At 33.4% G+C, this 17,597-nt stretch overlaps 1 protein-coding gene across 6 annotated transcripts in view; it reads left to right on the top strand.

Moving 5' to 3' along the window:
• The first annotated feature begins 6,274 nt into the window (after positions 1 to 6,274).
• The window catches only part of LOC120431243 (anion exchange protein 2), a 126,779-nt gene continuing 115,456 nt past the window's right edge, over positions 6,275 to 17,597 (top strand). Inside the window, exon 1 of one of the 6 annotated variants that reach the window (XM_052711023.1) lies at positions 6,275 to 6,977. The gene's annotated coding sequence lies outside the window, so the exon portion shown is untranslated. Of the gene's footprint in view, positions 6,978 to 15,626; positions 16,139 to 16,300; positions 16,320 to 17,597 lie in introns of those variants that run through there. The other 5 variants (XM_052711028.1, XM_052711022.1, XM_052711030.1 and 2 more) reach the window with 5 other exon arrangements.

Here is a 17,597-nt window from a genome sequence, read left to right on the forward strand (position 1 = left end):
CTTACCACCAGCTAGCAAGTTAATGAATTCCAACATCGACGTCATTTGGGTGACTCGTAATCTCTGCATCATAGAAGTATGAAGATCTCTAGACGCTAAGTTAAACTAGAGACCTGAATTGAAACGTCTTTCTCCATAAGGAATGTGGAACGTGTCGCTGTGACTAACAGGTCTCTAGTATGGCACGGCGTTGCGGTGGAGAACACGGCTCCCCTTGTTAGGTGTTGCAAAGTTGTAAGCTTATAAGCTTGGGGTAAGTATATAGATTTGGCGCCTAAAAGTTTAAGAATGCACATTAGTTACTAAATAAACACTCCAACCTCTAAGGTCTACAAATCAGTTGGAACGGTAACTTCAACTCGCTGGTTATCTGCCGTGACTCCACCAATTGGGACGATTTGCTTTCCAGCGAAATGGTATGATGTTCAGATTGAACATTGCAAAACTCGATTTGGTTAAACCTTTAATTTTTGGGACAAAAAAACAATAAAATTATCAAAAAATCATTAATCCTAGCATTTCTAAAAATCTATTGACATGAATTTTAGACCTTTTGCAATATTATGTTGGTTTTGAAACATCTTCATCGCTACCTAGATCTGAATACCGCTAAACGGGGTGTCATGGATAGCCGGTGTGGCAATGATTTTTTTTTTGCAAAATTGAAAATTACGAATTACAGTCATCCCCGACAAAATACTCAAAATTTCATTTTTTCACAATATGAGTATCAAACGATCGGAATTTTTTCATACATTTTGAATGTAAGAACAACATTTTTTGAAAATACTCAAAATTCTCACAAAACAACGTATTTTAGAAAAAATACTCAAAGTTTCAGTTTTTCACAATACGTATCAAACGAACGGATTTTTTTCATACATTTCGAACGCAATAACAACATTAGTTGAAAATACTCAAATTTTTTTGCAAAAATACGTACTTTCGAAAAAATATCCAAAATTTTAGTTATTTACAATATGGATATCAGACGATTGGGATTTTTTCATTCATTTGAAAGTTATAACCAGGGCTGTGGAGTCGGAGTCGGAGTCGGAGCCGGAGTCGGTGGAGTCGGGTCTTTTTGGGGACCTGGAGTCGGAGTCGGAGTCGGAGTCGTCAAAACTCTAACAGCTGGAGTCGGAGTCGGAGCCGGAGTCGGCTAAATTTTTAGAGCTGGAGTCGGAGTCGGAGTCGGAGCCGAGGATTTCTGATAACCCGGAGTCGGAGTCGGAGCCGGAGTTATCTTAAATTCAACAAAAAATATGTTTTTTTTTTATTGTTCAGTATTTCCTATAGAACAGGCTAATTTTCAAAACATCTTATATTTTTATTGATTTATCAGATGCCATTGTGTTTTTGAAGCTTTTTATTGTGATTGAAAAGGTCTAATTGTGTTATTACACTATAATCACTAAATGATAACCTCTTACCCAAGTATGTAGTATCATAATTTAAAAAATATTGGTTATGTAGTCAGACATTTCTAATTGATTCTTGACTGCTTCCTTTTGCCTATATTTATGTGCCCTTTCAATTCAAATTTGACCAAATTTCATCCAGATATTTCTAAAAAAAAGTACACACACAATCATCTTTTACCCCGATAGCATATGTCTTGGTACGAGGTACATAAAAAGATTAAACATAGTAATCACTGTTTTTGCAAATCGAAAAAGAGTCACTGACAGTTTAACTTTTGTAACAAATAATCAACGATAATAACAATCTCTTACTTGGAACTCAACATGCGCATTTTGTTTATCACTAAGTATTTACAAGAAAATCAATATGTTGCATTTGAATAATTGAAACTAACAAAAAATATCAAAAGAAGTTGCAACAAATTTTGAATTAATCATTGATTGTTGATGTTGATTTTAGTTAAACTATTTTGATATCGTTGCAAAAAAAACCAAATCTCAAGAATTCAGAGAAAAATGAACTAATAAAAAAATTTATAGAACAAAATGTAGGATTTTAATTTATTTTTCAAATATTATACAAAAAACAAAATCAAAATATTATCAACTGGTACGAATTTTCTCATACTGTATGTCCCACGCCAATATGACGAAAGGTGATAATCATTGCATAACAATGTACCTTAAAAAATTAAATATTTGTTACCTAGAAAATATTTTACTTGTGGATATTTGTTTTTTATTATATTTTAAGTTTTTTCATCTATTTCGATGGAGGCGCAAGATCATTCATAAAACTTTGTTTTAGGTGAAGATTCACGAAGTATCGTGCGCCTCCTTTTTAAAGTATATAAAATTTTAAAATTTAAATAAATTAAAAATTTCCAGGGTAAAATATTTTCCATGTCACAGATATTTGAAAAGGACATCTTAAGCGTACTTTTCACGATGAAATTGTTTAGATACATTGATTTGCAATAATAATCTCCTTCGGCCGTGATGTCCATGTACGTCTTAAAAAAACAAAAAAAAATGTTTCGTTTAAAATTGTCATTTTAAAAACAAGGTGCCTGTCACTGTGCTTCTTACAAATGTCAGCCTGAAAGTGAGCAAATTGAATTTTAATGTTCAATAGATCATAAAGGCCAGGTTTCTTTTAGTTATTCTTTCAAAAATAATAATTTAATATTTAATAAAAAAAAATCTTTTCAAATTTGAGGTTAAGCAAATAAATCCAAATTAACTTACATAACTGTTCTTCTAAAAATGCCTCTAAAACTGAAGATATTTTTTGATTTCTGTTTCCATAACGTTTAAAACTTGTAACCTAGAAACTTTTTTTTCCGTTTATTTACTTTACTTTACTTTTACTTAACTTATTTTTCTTGAGAAAAACATGACGCTTAGAGAGTATTCAAATAATCCTATTTATCAATGTTTTAAAAATAATTAACTAATAATAGTTAACTAACTTTTGAAACATTTAAAAATATGTGGAGTCGGAGTCGGAGTCGGAGCCAACCATTTGTTGAAAGCTGGAGTCGAAGTCGGAGTCGGCTATAGTTGGTAGGCCGGAGTCGGAGTCGGAGTCGGAGCCAACCATTTGTTGAAAGCCGGAGCCGGAGTCGGAGTCGGAGTCGGCTAATCTGAGAAAGCCGGAGTCGGAGTCGGAGTCGTTTGAAATATGACCCGACTCCGCAGCCCTGGTTATAACACACATTTTTGTTAACACACATCCAAAGTCATAACTTTTCCATTTTTTTTCGAAAATATCTGAAAATTTTGAGTATTTAAAAAAAAATTTTCACTACATTCGAAAAGTTTGCAATAATTATTACTTTGAGGTTTTTGAAAATCTATTTGTCAGGAATATTTTTGAGATTTTTTTTATCTTCTAAAACAGCGATTCTCAACGGGGGTACCGGGCCTACTTGATTTACGTGGCAAGGGGTACCAGTCTAGAAGAAGGTTGAGAATCGCTGTTCTAAAAAATTGTTGAGCTTGCCAATTCAAGCAACTTTGTCCAAGACACCGAAATTGTATCTCGTAATCCTTGCCTTCTACGTCCAAAATTAGAGAAAGCATCAGTTTTATGAACGTAGCAATTCAGGGTTAATTTTTAGAGAAAAGTGTTGTTCGAATCACTTTTAGAGCACGAAAAAACAAACATTTTTATTTTCTAACGCGTCAATTTGGTTTGGGTCAAAAGTTACAGCCATTTTAAGGAAAAAAAGATGCAAAAAGATGGAAAGGCGCGAGCCAAATGTATAGCGCCAGGTTGCATTCGAAAGAGGAGATCTAGCACTTTAAACGCTGAAAAAAAATCTCAGGGGTATTTTTCTTTAAACTCGAGATATCTTCATTTGAAAATGTCTAATTTTCAAGGGAAAAGTGTATGGGACCACCCTAACGAAATTCGAAAATTGTTCAACTATATGTTTTTCCATGTAATTTTGCCCGCTGAGTCTGAATCTGCCCTCAGAATCGAGCCAAAATATCAAACTCATCGATTTTTGGTCATGTTTTGGGTTTCTATGTTAAATTATCATACTCAACTAAATAAATTGTAATTATAAATTCTTATGAATTTTGATCAAATTTTGATCATTCCGACCATTCATATACATTCAAAAACACTAACCTTGCGGTGGTTGCGTGCTAGTTTACTTTGTACACAATTTGTAATGATTAGTGTTAGTGAATTTTCACGATTTCGCGGACAGCGTGAAAATTGCGAAATTTGAAGATTTCCATGAAATCCCGTGAAATTTATCAATTTTCTCAAATCAATTCATAAAAATAACAACATAATAAATATTTCATTCTTAAAGATCTTTAAAGTAAATTTTATTAGATTTGAATTGAAAAGCGTATGAACCATTTGAAGAATTGTTAACAAACCAATATTAACATGAAATTGATACAACATTTACTGAGAAGTGATTGCTGCGAATACTTAAATGATGTTAACAAAAATCAGTCAAAGAAGAAAAATTATTCTCCATTTTTTTTATAAATTTTGTCTCTTTCAACCAATACTTGTTAAAATTTAATTAACAAGTATATTGTAATTTTTTTTTAAAGATTGTACAGATTTTTTGAGTTGTATGGATTTACTTTTAGAAATCAATTAAAAGCAAACATTCATTTAAAAGAAACATTTCGTGAAAATAGTTGTCTTTCCCATTTCTTCCGGTCCAGGAGGAGCAAAAAAAAAAAGATTGAAAAAATTGATTCCATCAGAGAAGGGGAAGAAAAATATTGAGAAAATAGATTGCAATTTTCGTGGTACTATAAACAATAGTTTATCAGTTATTCTTAGGAAACCAGCTGAATTTTACATTTTTTTCATTCGCCGTTATAACAATTTTACTTTAATTTAATTTGAATTTTGAAAGATATAATTTTGAAATATGCTGAAAGATTCAAGCTTGGTTTATTCAAGATTAAAAAAAATAGTTTTTTTTTAATTTTAAAAATTTCGTTACAGATTAAATTATTTTTGACTAGTGATTTTTATTTTAGTTTTTGAAAAGTGAGATGAAAACCTTTAAATTATTTTTACTGGGCAAATGTTGCAAAAAAGTTATTTTAATTGTTAGATTGTTTTGTTAAATTTGGTTTTTATATGAAATTCAATAAATTGTAAAATGTTAAATTAGTAGCAAATCAGCGAAAACTGTTTAGCTATATTATTCGAACATTAAAAAAGCAGGTCAATAAATGACAATACGCATTTTTTTTTTAAATATTTATAGAGCCCATCCATAAACCAAGTGGATTTTTTTAATTAATCAAATTATTTTTTGTGTCACGTTCAAATTAAGTTAAGATTTTTTTAAGTTTATTGAAAAATAATATGTAAAAAAGCATAAAAAGTACTTTCTGTAAGTCTAACATAAAATTTTCATAGTTATTTTAATATTTTTCACGTTCCGCGAAATTTCCGTGAAATTTGGTGTTTTGAAATTAAGGTCCCCGTGAAATTTGCAATTTTCGAGCGTGAAAAATCACTAAGCCTAGTAATGATGTTTGTAAGGGAGGCCAAAAAACGAGACTTCCGAAGGGTTAAACAAACATTTTATTGATAATTTTTCAAATGAAATGTTCGATGTTACCTTGCCTATGATTATTTTGACGTTGTCTTTTCTATTCAAATCCTTTCAAAAATATCCAAATTCTGTGTTATAACAAGGCTTAAAAACTGTTCCAATTCACTTCATGTTAAAATTATAATTCTACGACCCCATTTTAGTCAAATTTTATTGATTGAGTTACTAAATGCATTTTTTTCAATATTTCATCACCACCATTTTGGCCGCCATCTTGAATTACAAAATTCTAAATCACTTTATTAAATTAAAAATCACGTCTGCTCGTAACATATTCAATATTTTTTTAAACAATTGGAAGGAGTTCTCTTCAATAAAAAAAATAGTTACACACATTGTAAAATATAGAATATCGTTGAACAAAAATCTCTTCAAAATGCATTTTCTCTGGATCTTTTAATGTTCGAATTAAATCTGCTTTGGAAATTTAATAGTAAAGAAATATGGTAAAATTCTTAGCTTTTGTTGAACTCTTGATTTTTTCAAGATTTATTATCTAAAAAGTGACAATAACTGCCAAATTACCCCGCACCCATGCCAATACAAAAGGAAACGCACTTTTCCTCGCACTCTTTTTATCACACTTCTCTTTGGTAGTGTGTGCATCGACGTTGCATGTTGCATCGATTGCACTGTATCGCTCAGTAGTTCGTCATCCGTTTTGTGTCTGGTGCCTTGGGTCTGCCACTCCTTTGGCCAATTCTCTCGCGCTGTTTCACTCCAACTGCAGCACCTCGTGCGTGTGTGTTGGGCCGCGCTCTTGCCATTCACTATTTTACTGTTTTAATTATTATTTTTCCTCTTCTGAGAGTTGGCCTCTCTTTCCGATATATTGTTTGTTGTTTCCTCGTGTGATTGATGGCGAACGCACGTTTTTTTTGCGCATTTTGATCGCGAATTGATCTTTTGGTGTTAAAGTTCTTGATCGTGATGAACGAAATAGTTCTCGTCGGATTTCGTGCGTGATCGTGCGTGGTCGGCTTAGTTCGGGCGCGAAAACAACATCGTTCTACGGTCGATCACCGTTCGATCAAACGATCGCGGGTGTGCTGATTGATGTTTTGCGAAGTGATTTTAAAATTAAGTTTTTTTTTCTTCGCGGTTCGACTCCCTTACAGTTGAGTCAGAGGATTGACTTTGTGAACCGCGATCGAATCGTTTGAGTAGGATCTTCTTTTCAAGAAATTTGCACAAAATTTCCATTTCATCCACGTTTGGCAGTGTTGGTGAGTTCCAAGAAGTGAAACAAATCGTTTTGCGCAAGCAAAAACGCATGCTGCGCCAGGAAAAACACGTGAAAGTATCAACAAGAGGGAAAAAAACGTGCAAAAAGAAGCAATCAAAGTCGAGAGAAAAAGAGAAAAATCAACAAAAAGAAAATTCCAACAACATAGAAGAGCCATTTGGCGCAGCATGAAGCATAACGAAAGTGTAGCAAAAGGTAAGAGAAGACAAAACAGGAATATCGAAACAGCGCGAAAAAGCAACAAATGCAGCAAGAAGAACTGCTTTGCAAACGGGCTGTGAGTGTGTGTGGTTGTATTTGTGAGGGGCAAAAATGTAAACAGAACAGCATAAGCGGTGAAGAAAGGAACAACAGAGAGAGAAAAAACCAAGCCGGAAAGAAAGGGTCAGGGTGAAGGTGCAAAACCGGTGCACGAGGACAGTGCTTGTTGCATAAAGTAGGCTGGTTCGAAAACTATTTCTGGAGTTTTTTTTTAAAAGGTCCAATAAACCAAATTTCCAGTTTTTGCTTTTTGGGTGTTTTTGAAACCGCCTTGAGTCAGGGGTATTAAAAAACATCCAAAAAGCAGAAACTGAAAATTTCGTTTATTGGACCTTTTCAAAAAAAAAAAAACTCCAGATCTGAATTTGTTTTTAAAAAAAAAATTTCTCTATAGAATAAAAACACAACTCGAATAATTTTTAAACTGAAAGTAAAACATGCACTGATTTTTTTTTTTTTTCGTTGAACCACCCTAAATCCACGGTAATAAATATTTACCGGTGTGGATCTAATTCTTAAACCGGCATAGCAAATGGGCCACAGTCACGTGAGTCTTGTGGCATGTGCTCGGCGGTCAAAAGCTTGTTTGCAAGTATTGGTGATGTTATGTAAATTATCGTGCTCAAAAATGTGGTTTCCGATGCACGTTTCAACATGTTTCGACTTGAACAGGAATACTTCTTTTAGGAGAAAAAAAACAATGAAAAATATTTGTGTCTACCTGTTTTAAATTATTTTTGATATTTAATTCCAGTTCAACGATCCCAAATAAGTCAAATTCGAAAATTATAAATTACCAAATGAGTATTATTAAAGATTGAAAATATTTTAATTCCCATAAAATCATAATACAGTCCAAACTCGATTATCCGAAGACCTCGGAAAAATTTCACTTGGAATAATCGAAACTACGGATAAGGCTGGTACAAATTTTACATAAAGTTTTAGTCTCCCCCCTCCCCCCTTCAATGCTGGCCCGAAAAATCAGGGGGCAAATTTTAAAAAAATAGTGGAAAAATTAATCAGCTGAAATCAATCTTAAATGCATTCCCCTGCATTTAGAATCATTTTTAGTATGTTTGGGTTGATTTGAAAATCTTTAAAATTTTTGAAAATTGTTGATCTTTATTACACAGAAAAAAATGATGGTAATATTCATCAGGAAATGGTGACAGATTTTGTGTCAAAAAATGATTTATTTTACCCCAGAAAATGATGAATATTCATCAGTTTTTGATGAATATTCATCAGGTTCACATTTTTACACATTTTTATGTAATATTAATTAAAAAAGAGGTAATATTCAACCTACCAAATTTTCAACATTGCAAAATTCAACTTTTTTTTGCTGCGTTTTGGTAAAATTTTTGTTTTGCTAAAATTTTTGTTTTCCACAAATCTTTCATTTTATGAAAACTAATGATTGCAAAACAACTGTACTAGTTTGCAATGCATTTAAAAACACTTTTTCCATGCAAATGTTGAAACTATGGCTTGTTATTTAAATATTTATATTTTTTTTATAATTCTTGCCTTCTTTTTTCAAAAGGTACATAGGAAACCCATGTCGCAGTGGTTTTTTGAAAAATAACAATTTGTCCGCACTTTATACAAAAGATTTTATTGTACACAATCATGGTAATATAACATCTGGGAAGGGGTACATCTTTTATGTCAGAAAAAGGTGTAATTTCCACTTTTCTGGTGTAATGTAACTTTTTCAGTCTAAATTGAGGTAAAATTACATCATAAAAGAGGTAATATTTAACCTTCAAAAATTAGAGCTTCCAATTGGTCATGAGAGGGAGGGAAGAGGCTGGGGGCGTTTCAACAAAGTGTATATGTGGTTTATGGATGGTCCCAATATATCATGAAGGAATAAAAATACAATAAATAAAGATGAAAACTTTTGGAAAGCGGGAAAAAACTAATTGTAGTGAATTTTTTTGCTATTTTCTATTGAAGATAATTATTTTTTTAATCGTTTTCAAATATAAGACATGTTTCTACACAGAAAAAAAATATGTAAATTTGGAAGCTTTAATTTTTGAAGGTTGAATATTACCTCTTTTATGATGTAATTTTACCGCAATTTAGACTGAAAAAGTGACATTACACCAGAAAAGTGGTAAAATTACACATTTCCAGAGGTAAAATTACACCTTTTCTCTGACATAAATGATGTACCCCTTCCCAGATGTAATATTACCATGATTTTTTTTTCTGTGTATAAAAACATAATTTCAAGACTGCTTTTAATTTCGTTTAACAAAATATATCACCAAATGTTTTGAACATTGCTAAAGTTCTGCTACTGTTAAAAGTCTACAAAATATCTTTGATTGCCTAACACAATGTGTTGCTAAAGTCTGCGGTCTATTTTTAATCTCGGGTTGCATAATTTGTAAAAGCACAGCAAAAAAAAAGTGTAAATTTGGAAGGTGTAATTTTAGAAGGTTGAATGTTACCTCTTTTATAAGTAATTTTATCTCAATTCAGACTTAAAATGCGACATAATACCAAAATAGTGGTAAAGTTACTTATTTCAGAGGTAAAATTACACATTTTTCTGACATAAAAGATGTACCCATTTCCAGATGTAATATTACCATGATTTTTTTTTCTGTGAGCCCTATTTGTTAAAAAAAAAAAACAAAACTGATCGTTTGACAATGTTTCTGAAAAGTTTAAAACAGTTTGAATAACATTAATAAAAATGGAAAATAAAAGCAATACATCTTTTTACCCCCTGAGCATTTCTCTGAGATTTCGGCACATCCACTAAATTTCCAACCCAAAAGTATCTCAAAATGAATCATCTTTACAGTTATGCTACGATCAAAAATTCCAAAATATCAATACATTAATGAAAAAAAAAGAATGTCTAAACTTTTCGTTTTGGACCGATCTGCGATCCCTTAATCCAAAATTTGTAAAAAGATTTAAAATCTTATTTAAAATTTAAAATGTTCAAATAAGCGTTACAAATGTATTCCTTGTAATTGACAAGTTTCTTTTAAATAAAATTTCAATGTGGGTAATTCTCTACCAACTCACACGAAATCGGGAAAAGTTGCCCCGACCCCTCTTCGATTTGCGTGAAACTTTGTTCTAAAGGGTAACTTTTGTCCCTGATCACGAATCCGAGGTCCGTTTTATGATATCTCGTGACGGAGGGCGGTACGACCCCTTCCATTTTTGAACATGCGAAAAAAGATGTGTTTTTCAATAATTTGCAGCCTGAAACGGTGATGAGATAGAAATTTGGTGTCAAAGGGACTTTTATGTAAAATTAGACGCCCGATTTGATGGCGTACTCAGAATTCCGAAAAAAACGTATTTTTCATCGAAAAAAACACTAAAAAAGTTTTAAAAATTCTCCCATTTTCCGTTACTCGACTGTAAAAATTTTTGGAGCATGTCATTTTATGGGAAATTTAATGTACTTTTCGAATCTACATTGACCCAGAAGGGTCATTTTTTCATTTAGAATAAAATTTTTCATTTTGAAATTTCGTGTTTTTTCTAACTTTGGAGGGTATTTTTTTAGAGTGTAACAATGTTCTACAAAGTTGTAGAGCAGACAATTACAAAAATTTTGATATATAGACATAAGGGGTTTGCATATAAACATTTACAGTTATCGCGATTTTACGAAAAAAAAGTTTTGAAAAAGTTGGTCGTCATCAATCATGGCCGTTCATGGTCACCCGCGACAGACACGGACGACGAAGCAAAGAGAAACGCAAAGAGTAACTTTTTCAAAACTTTTTTTCGTAAAATCGCGATAACTCGTGATGTTTATAAGCAAACCCCTTATGTCTATATATCAATTTTTTGAAATTGTCTGCTCTACAACTTTGTAGAACATTGTTACACTCTAAAAAAATAACCTCCAAAGTTAGAAAAAACACGAAATTTTAAAATGAAAATTTTTGTTCTAAATGAAAAAATGACCCTTCTTGGTCAATGTAGATTCGAAAAGAACATTAAATTTCCCAAAAAAAAAATTTTTTTTGAAAGGGGTTGAATAAAAAAATATGAAACTTTCACATTTTTTTAACATGTAACTCTATAATATGGTGAATCAATTTGTGATAGTCACAATTTAATCCAAACAGAAACTCATTTCGCTGTTAGGATGCATTCTCAATTAGAGACAGCTCGAGGTGAAGGCGTTTCAAATTGATTCGTTTTGGACAATTATTAGCTTCGTGTTTCATATAACCAGCATGGACCGTGAAGATTTCTCTAATAAACTAGAAGATCTCGCAATTGATTAGGGCACATCTTGAATGGATTTTAATTAAAAAATACTTTGTTTGTAATTAGCATTTCATTTGATCATTTTAATTATTTTTCTGTGGATTTAATCATGATTAATTTGTATTAATTAAATGATAAAAGAATATTGAACATAAAAAATCAAACTGAAATCTACATTACTTGCAGCAAAAAAGTGTTCTTGGCTTCATCAAATCACATTGAACAAGTCACGCGATATCTGGCACCATCTCCGACCATCCCATTCATAACCATAACATGCCCCGGTGGTGGACGAACATCCAACTCCGGGAGTGGCACGAGTTGTTTGCCAGCTCCTTAAATGTGCTGCCCCTCGACGCACCTTCTCCCTTTCCTACCCTTCCCTCTAACTGTTCTCCTTCAAATTTCACGATTGCGTGTCTCCACACGGCGAGTTCAGCCCTCGACGGCTCATCCACCAAGTTTCGCGCAAAAGAACCTGCCAAACTGGTCCTTTCTTCTTTCTGTCTACTCTTATCTTGCCCCACACCAGCAGCAGCAGCAGCCGCAGCAAAAGGTCTCTTGGCAACTACTGGTCCGTGGACAATGCTGGCAGCGGATCCTCCCAGCGGGACTGTTTGGGAGTTCTAGGAACCGCACTGAAGTATATCACTTCAGACAAGGACCTCGGTTCCTTGGAATGCAACAAGTGGTCATATGTTTTCATTAAGGATTTAGAGGTGGCCTGGTCCAATATTTTACGATAAATATCAGACTGTTCACATGACCTTTAAATAATGAACGAGAGATATTTTTTTATGTCTTTCATAGTATTATTTTAAGCCTTATCGCATTATGTCATATTAAGTGTTTTTCAATAAATCATGTTTCAATAAAAATAACCTTTGCTGGATTTTCGGGTTTGACTCAACCTTCCATAAAAATGGCCATCATCCACGTGCCTATCAATGCCATGGCCAGCACCGCCACCGACATGAAGTGGGCAAATATATATTCTATTATCGCCTGTCCGCTCATCTTTTTACTTTTTTGATTTATTATGCGCAAGATTCAACTATAAACGGTCAGCGCGGCTCACTTCTTTCGTAGGGGACAATGGGGGTCGATTATTTTGTTTATTTTTTTCAAATCTTAAACATGAAAAAGTGTTTACTTTTCGGATTAATGTTTTCAAATGACAGTTTTTTCCGTAAGTATAAAACAGCCGGGAACCAAACAGAGGTGAATTTCTAGCCCAGAGCAAAATCGTCATAATCGAATTTTTCTGAACAGGTATTATTTTTTTAAATCAATTTGACAAGTTCCGTTGCATCTGCTTTTCTGCTTTCTGTAAAAAATCTCTCCCCCCCCCCTCTCCCACAAATCTAGTGACAGGCTTAATTTATACAATAACAAATTTAATTTATGTGTTTCTGAATCTGGCAGAAACTTTATAAGTTAAAAATAATTTGTAATGAATGAATTTTATGAGAAATTCTTATATTTTGTAAGGGATGCCCATTCAAATGAGCTGCATTAACCGAGAAAAAAATAATATTTTATGCAATTCGTGGCGAGTGAAATCTAATGTTATCGCATATGAAACGAACATAAATAAATCTAAAAATACTGTTATATTTGATAACACAATTATTTGTTTATTTTTTTACCTTTGGAAGGTTGTTTAAAAAACGGTACTGTTCATAAATGCAAAGTTGTCCCAAGCAACATTTTGTATTTTTAGTTTTAACCAATATAGTTATTTTTTTATATTGACTCTTTGGTCAATTAATATCCAACTAGAGTTTTAAGTTCTCGAGCCAAATCATCCAATATGGAAAGAAAAAATAATCGCAAAAATGTCCCATTGCAAACATAACATTTTAACTAATTTAATTCAAAGTGCACATGGGACATATATGTGTTTTTGGGCAGTTAAGTAAATTTTGATTATTTTTTGTTAACTTCCTTCAAGGTTTATTAGGTATTTATCTTAACAACAGTTCTCAACGGTTGTCTTTATGTACTATTATTTGTATTTTTTTGTTATTTGTTTTTTGTCCATTCATTTCAAATTTCATTTTGTATCTTTAACTTTTCCAAAAGGGTTTCTATACAATCCTGGGGACTGGTCACATAAAATGGGTATGTAAATGTATGAAATTCTGTATCTTGAGAAGGGACTCTCTGAACGATTTGGTGTCTTCGGCAAAGTTGTAGGTTATAAATATTATTTCTTTTGAAAAAATATACGGAATGAATGCTTGTCTAACATTGTATAACTAAAGCTTATATTCCAAAACATGTATTTTTTTATTTTCGAGATTTTTTGTTATGTTTTAGGGGTCTAAAAAATTCAAAACTGAACCATGCGACGTGACGCGATGCCCATAAAAAAATTATTCAATTCCAAAAACAATAAAGCTATTAAATTTTTTGATTTTTAACCCTGTACAACCCAACCCCGCCTCTAGACGTCTAAAAAATTTTAGATCTTTAAAAAGCATTGGAAAGAAGAATTCCAAAAATTTTAGGGAAGTTTGACTTGTTTTGTGTAACTTTGGCAATGCTTAAAAATTTTTTGAGGGCAACTTTGGCGGTTTTTTCACTAATATTTCCTAAATGTTAAGTACTTTTTAAATTCATTTTTGTACAGTTTAAATGATAATAGTGCCATTCTAAGGCAAAAAATGTGAAAAACAAGCAAAAAAAAAATAAAAAAGTGACTGTAAAAACACGAAAACATTAGAATGGCAAAATGTAATGATAGGAAGTGGTAGAATAGACCAAATACTACGAAAAAAAAACATAAACATAATAAGATAACTGCAAATAAAAATCCTTAAAAATAAAACAAGAGAAGCAAAGTTTTTCGTAGAACAAAAGTTGCTCAAAATGGCCTCCTGAACACGGGAAATATAAAAATCTGCGAAAAAAATTCACAGTAGAGGGTAAATTTTAATAAAATAGGAAGAATTCAGGTAAATTTGAATTTAGTAAATTATTATTTGAAATTGCCTCAGCCTTCGTGAACATTTTTCTATTTTCTGTAAAGCGGTTGCCTTCAAAACAATATTTTTGAAACAATTTTATGTTTCGCAAAAAAAATTTATGGAAAGGCCATTTAAAAAAATTAAGTTTTTTAAATTTCTCTTCCAAAATTGCCCAATTTATAGGTTTTGAAGAAATTTTAAGCTTGCCCAAAATTACCATTTTAAGAAAATAAATAACCTTAGTTCCATTCACCATGTTTCAACTGAGTTATCAATATTATTTTCAAATATTTCTGTGACAAAAAGTACCGTGCCCACCAGAGTCGACGCCCCTGCATCCTACTGTGAACACTCATGTACTAAGCTTGCTGGGATCCCTAGCTATTTAATACAAGAGACCACAGAGGCATCGATTTTATCTCGGTCACAAATTAATTTCGTATTCTGATTTTTTTGAAATACAGTTGACTCTCTGCCTGTCGATCTTCTCGATATCGATATTGCTCCAACCGTCAGTAAATTGTTCAGTCCCTTCAAGTAGCTTGCTTTGATTTTTCATTGTATATTCTATATTTCGACGGTCTCTTCAATATCGACAATAAGGGAGTCCACTGTGAAAATAATAAAAAAAAATAACTATCGATATCTTTCAGAACTATGATGCTTTTTAACTCAGAATTGTTTCAATATTGTCCAGGCTCAGTATTTATTGTACTATCGGATACGTCTAACTAACTACTCTTGAAGATTTGAATAAAATCTTACATCTTCTTCATCATTTCCACAAAATCATTGGAAACATTATGCATTAGAAGTGAACCATTAGCAAGATTTTGTTTTAAATCAAAAATACATATTAAATTATGCTACATGAACTGCAAGATAAAAAGTAAGTAGGGTCCCAAAAGGCAACAGTCGGGGAATTCTACTTCGCTGAATAAAAAGTTTCACTAAATTTACTGAAACACTTTGTTGTACACCCCCACATCTTCGTTTGCCTTCATTCGAACCAATTCAACCAATCCGTAATAACCTCCTCTTATGCCTGATCAATATTTGACCAAAGACCTGGAAGAGTGGTGCAAAAATTAGACACTATCCTCACACAGAGCTTCGTCAGTCTATCAGAAGAGAAGCAAAAAACCAAAAAAAAAAAGATGAAATATTCATGAAGTATGAGTTCACCTCCCCCATCCCATCCTTCATCAACCGGCCAGATCGCCCCGTCCGGACGGATCGCCGAACCTCACTCTAGCTAGCGCCTCCACCACGCTCAGTGTTCAGTCGTCGATCGCTGGACGAACGACGCACGGCCTGCTGTTCTTAATTCCTTTTATTGCCCGCGGAGGACTCCTCTGCTCGGGGTGTCCGGAGTAATTGTTGTCATTCGCGAACGTCGCCGCCGTCTTTGACCAGTGCTGGACAGTAGCGCGGCGCACGATACATACAAACATAAGACAACAGAAAAAAAACGTGTGTGAGCGAAAAGTGCCGGGAAAATGTTGGTCAAAAACGTGCCCACTTTTTATTCAGTGTCCGGCCGCGGCGCGAGATAGCAGCACTGCCCGCTGAACCACGTCCCGTGTATTAAGGGTCCAGTGCAAAGTGTCACCTTAAGTTGAGTTTGGGATTCGAAGTCGGGACTTTTCGAAGGCAAAGTGCTGAAGGTTTCAACAAGTGGCCAGTTTGAAGCAAAACTCGGTTCAACCTGTGTTCCCTTGGATCTTCTGAAAGGGCTCAACCAGTGTGGAATAGCAGCAGTTCAGAGACCCTGGCCGAATATTGGAAAGTGAGCGAACAACGGCAGGAAACGAGCGTTTGCCAAAACTGCTGAATGGTTGCTTCGCTGATCGATAGGTTTGTGGCTATTATTGCATGGTGGCTCTTAGCATAAACATCGCTTGAAGGTTGAAAAGGAGCAGACAATATACGTACGGTTTTTGAGGTCGGTCAGCCGCTCACCGGTGATTGGTTATGGGGATGATGATAGTGCTAAATCAGCTGTGGAAGGAGGTGTGTTGCTGGCTGGACTTCGTGAGTGAGTGTCGTTGACCTGAACGGACTTGGCCACCACGCGGTGGAGAATGATGAATGTTAATCTCCTAGGGTGATAGATAGAGGCAAAGTGTGGCGCGATCGGCTCGAATTTACGGGGTGTGATCGAGCTGTTTTTGTAAAAATGAATATATTTTGAGTTTAAAATAGAAAATCTTAACAAAATTGTTTAACTTTATTTCTTCATTATTTTCTTATTCCCGAAATCTTGTATTTTTTCTGTGTATCGAAGTACTTTTTAAGCCACTGTTGTTCTACGAAAAACTTTCCTGTGTTGGCTTTTCCTTCATTTTTTTAATATTTTGATATGCATTTATTTTTTATTGGGGTAATTTTCTACCAACTCACACGAAATCGGGAAAAGTTGCCCCGACCCCTCTTCGATTTGCGTGAAACTTTGTCCTAAGGGTTAACTTTTGTCCCTGATCACGAATCCGAGGCCCGTTTTTTGATTTTTCGTGACGGAGGGGCGGTACGACCCCTTCAATTTTTGAACATGCGAAAAAGAGGTGTTTTTCAATAATTTGCACGAGATAGAAATTTGGTGTCAAGGGCTTTTATTTAAAATTAGACGCCCGATTTTATGGCGTACTCAGAATTCCGAAAAAAAAAGATTATTTTTCATCGAAAAAAACACAAAAAATGTTTTAAAAATTCTCCCATTTTCCGTTACTCGACTGTAAAAAATTATGGAACATGTCATGAAGGGTAATGTTTTCATTTAGAACAAAATTTTCATTTTAAAATGTCGTGTTTTTTCTAATTTTGCAGGGTTTTTTTTAGAGTGTAACAATGTTCTTCAAAGTTGTAGAGCAGACAATTACAAAAATTTTGATATATAAACACAAGGGGTTTGCTTATAAACATCACGAGTTATCGCGATCTTACAAAAAAATGTTTTGAAAAAGTTACTTTTTGCGTTTCTCTTTGTTTCGTCGTCCGTGTCTGTCGCGGGTGACCATGAACGGCCATGATCGACGACGACCAACTTTTTCAAACCATGTTTTCAATACTCTTTGGTTAAATCCTTTGCTTTAATGCGTGCCAAACACAGTCTGGGACATTATAAAAATTACTGCATATTTTTTCTAAACTAATGATAGATTCAGGACTTACTAAAGTTTGAATCGTTTTTTAGTGTTTTTATACAATAATTATCTGAATATGAATATTCTTAGAGCAATTCCCTACTAAATCGTTTTTTTTATTTTAATTTTTGCATTTTTTTAATCCGGCTGAAACTTTTTTGGTGCCTTCGCCA

The sequence above is a fragment of the Culex pipiens genome, chromosome 3 (assembly GCF_016801865.2).
Source record: "Culex pipiens pallens isolate TS chromosome 3, TS_CPP_V2, whole genome shotgun sequence".
NCBI lineage: Eukaryota > Metazoa > Arthropoda > Insecta > Diptera > Culicidae > Culex > Culex pipiens.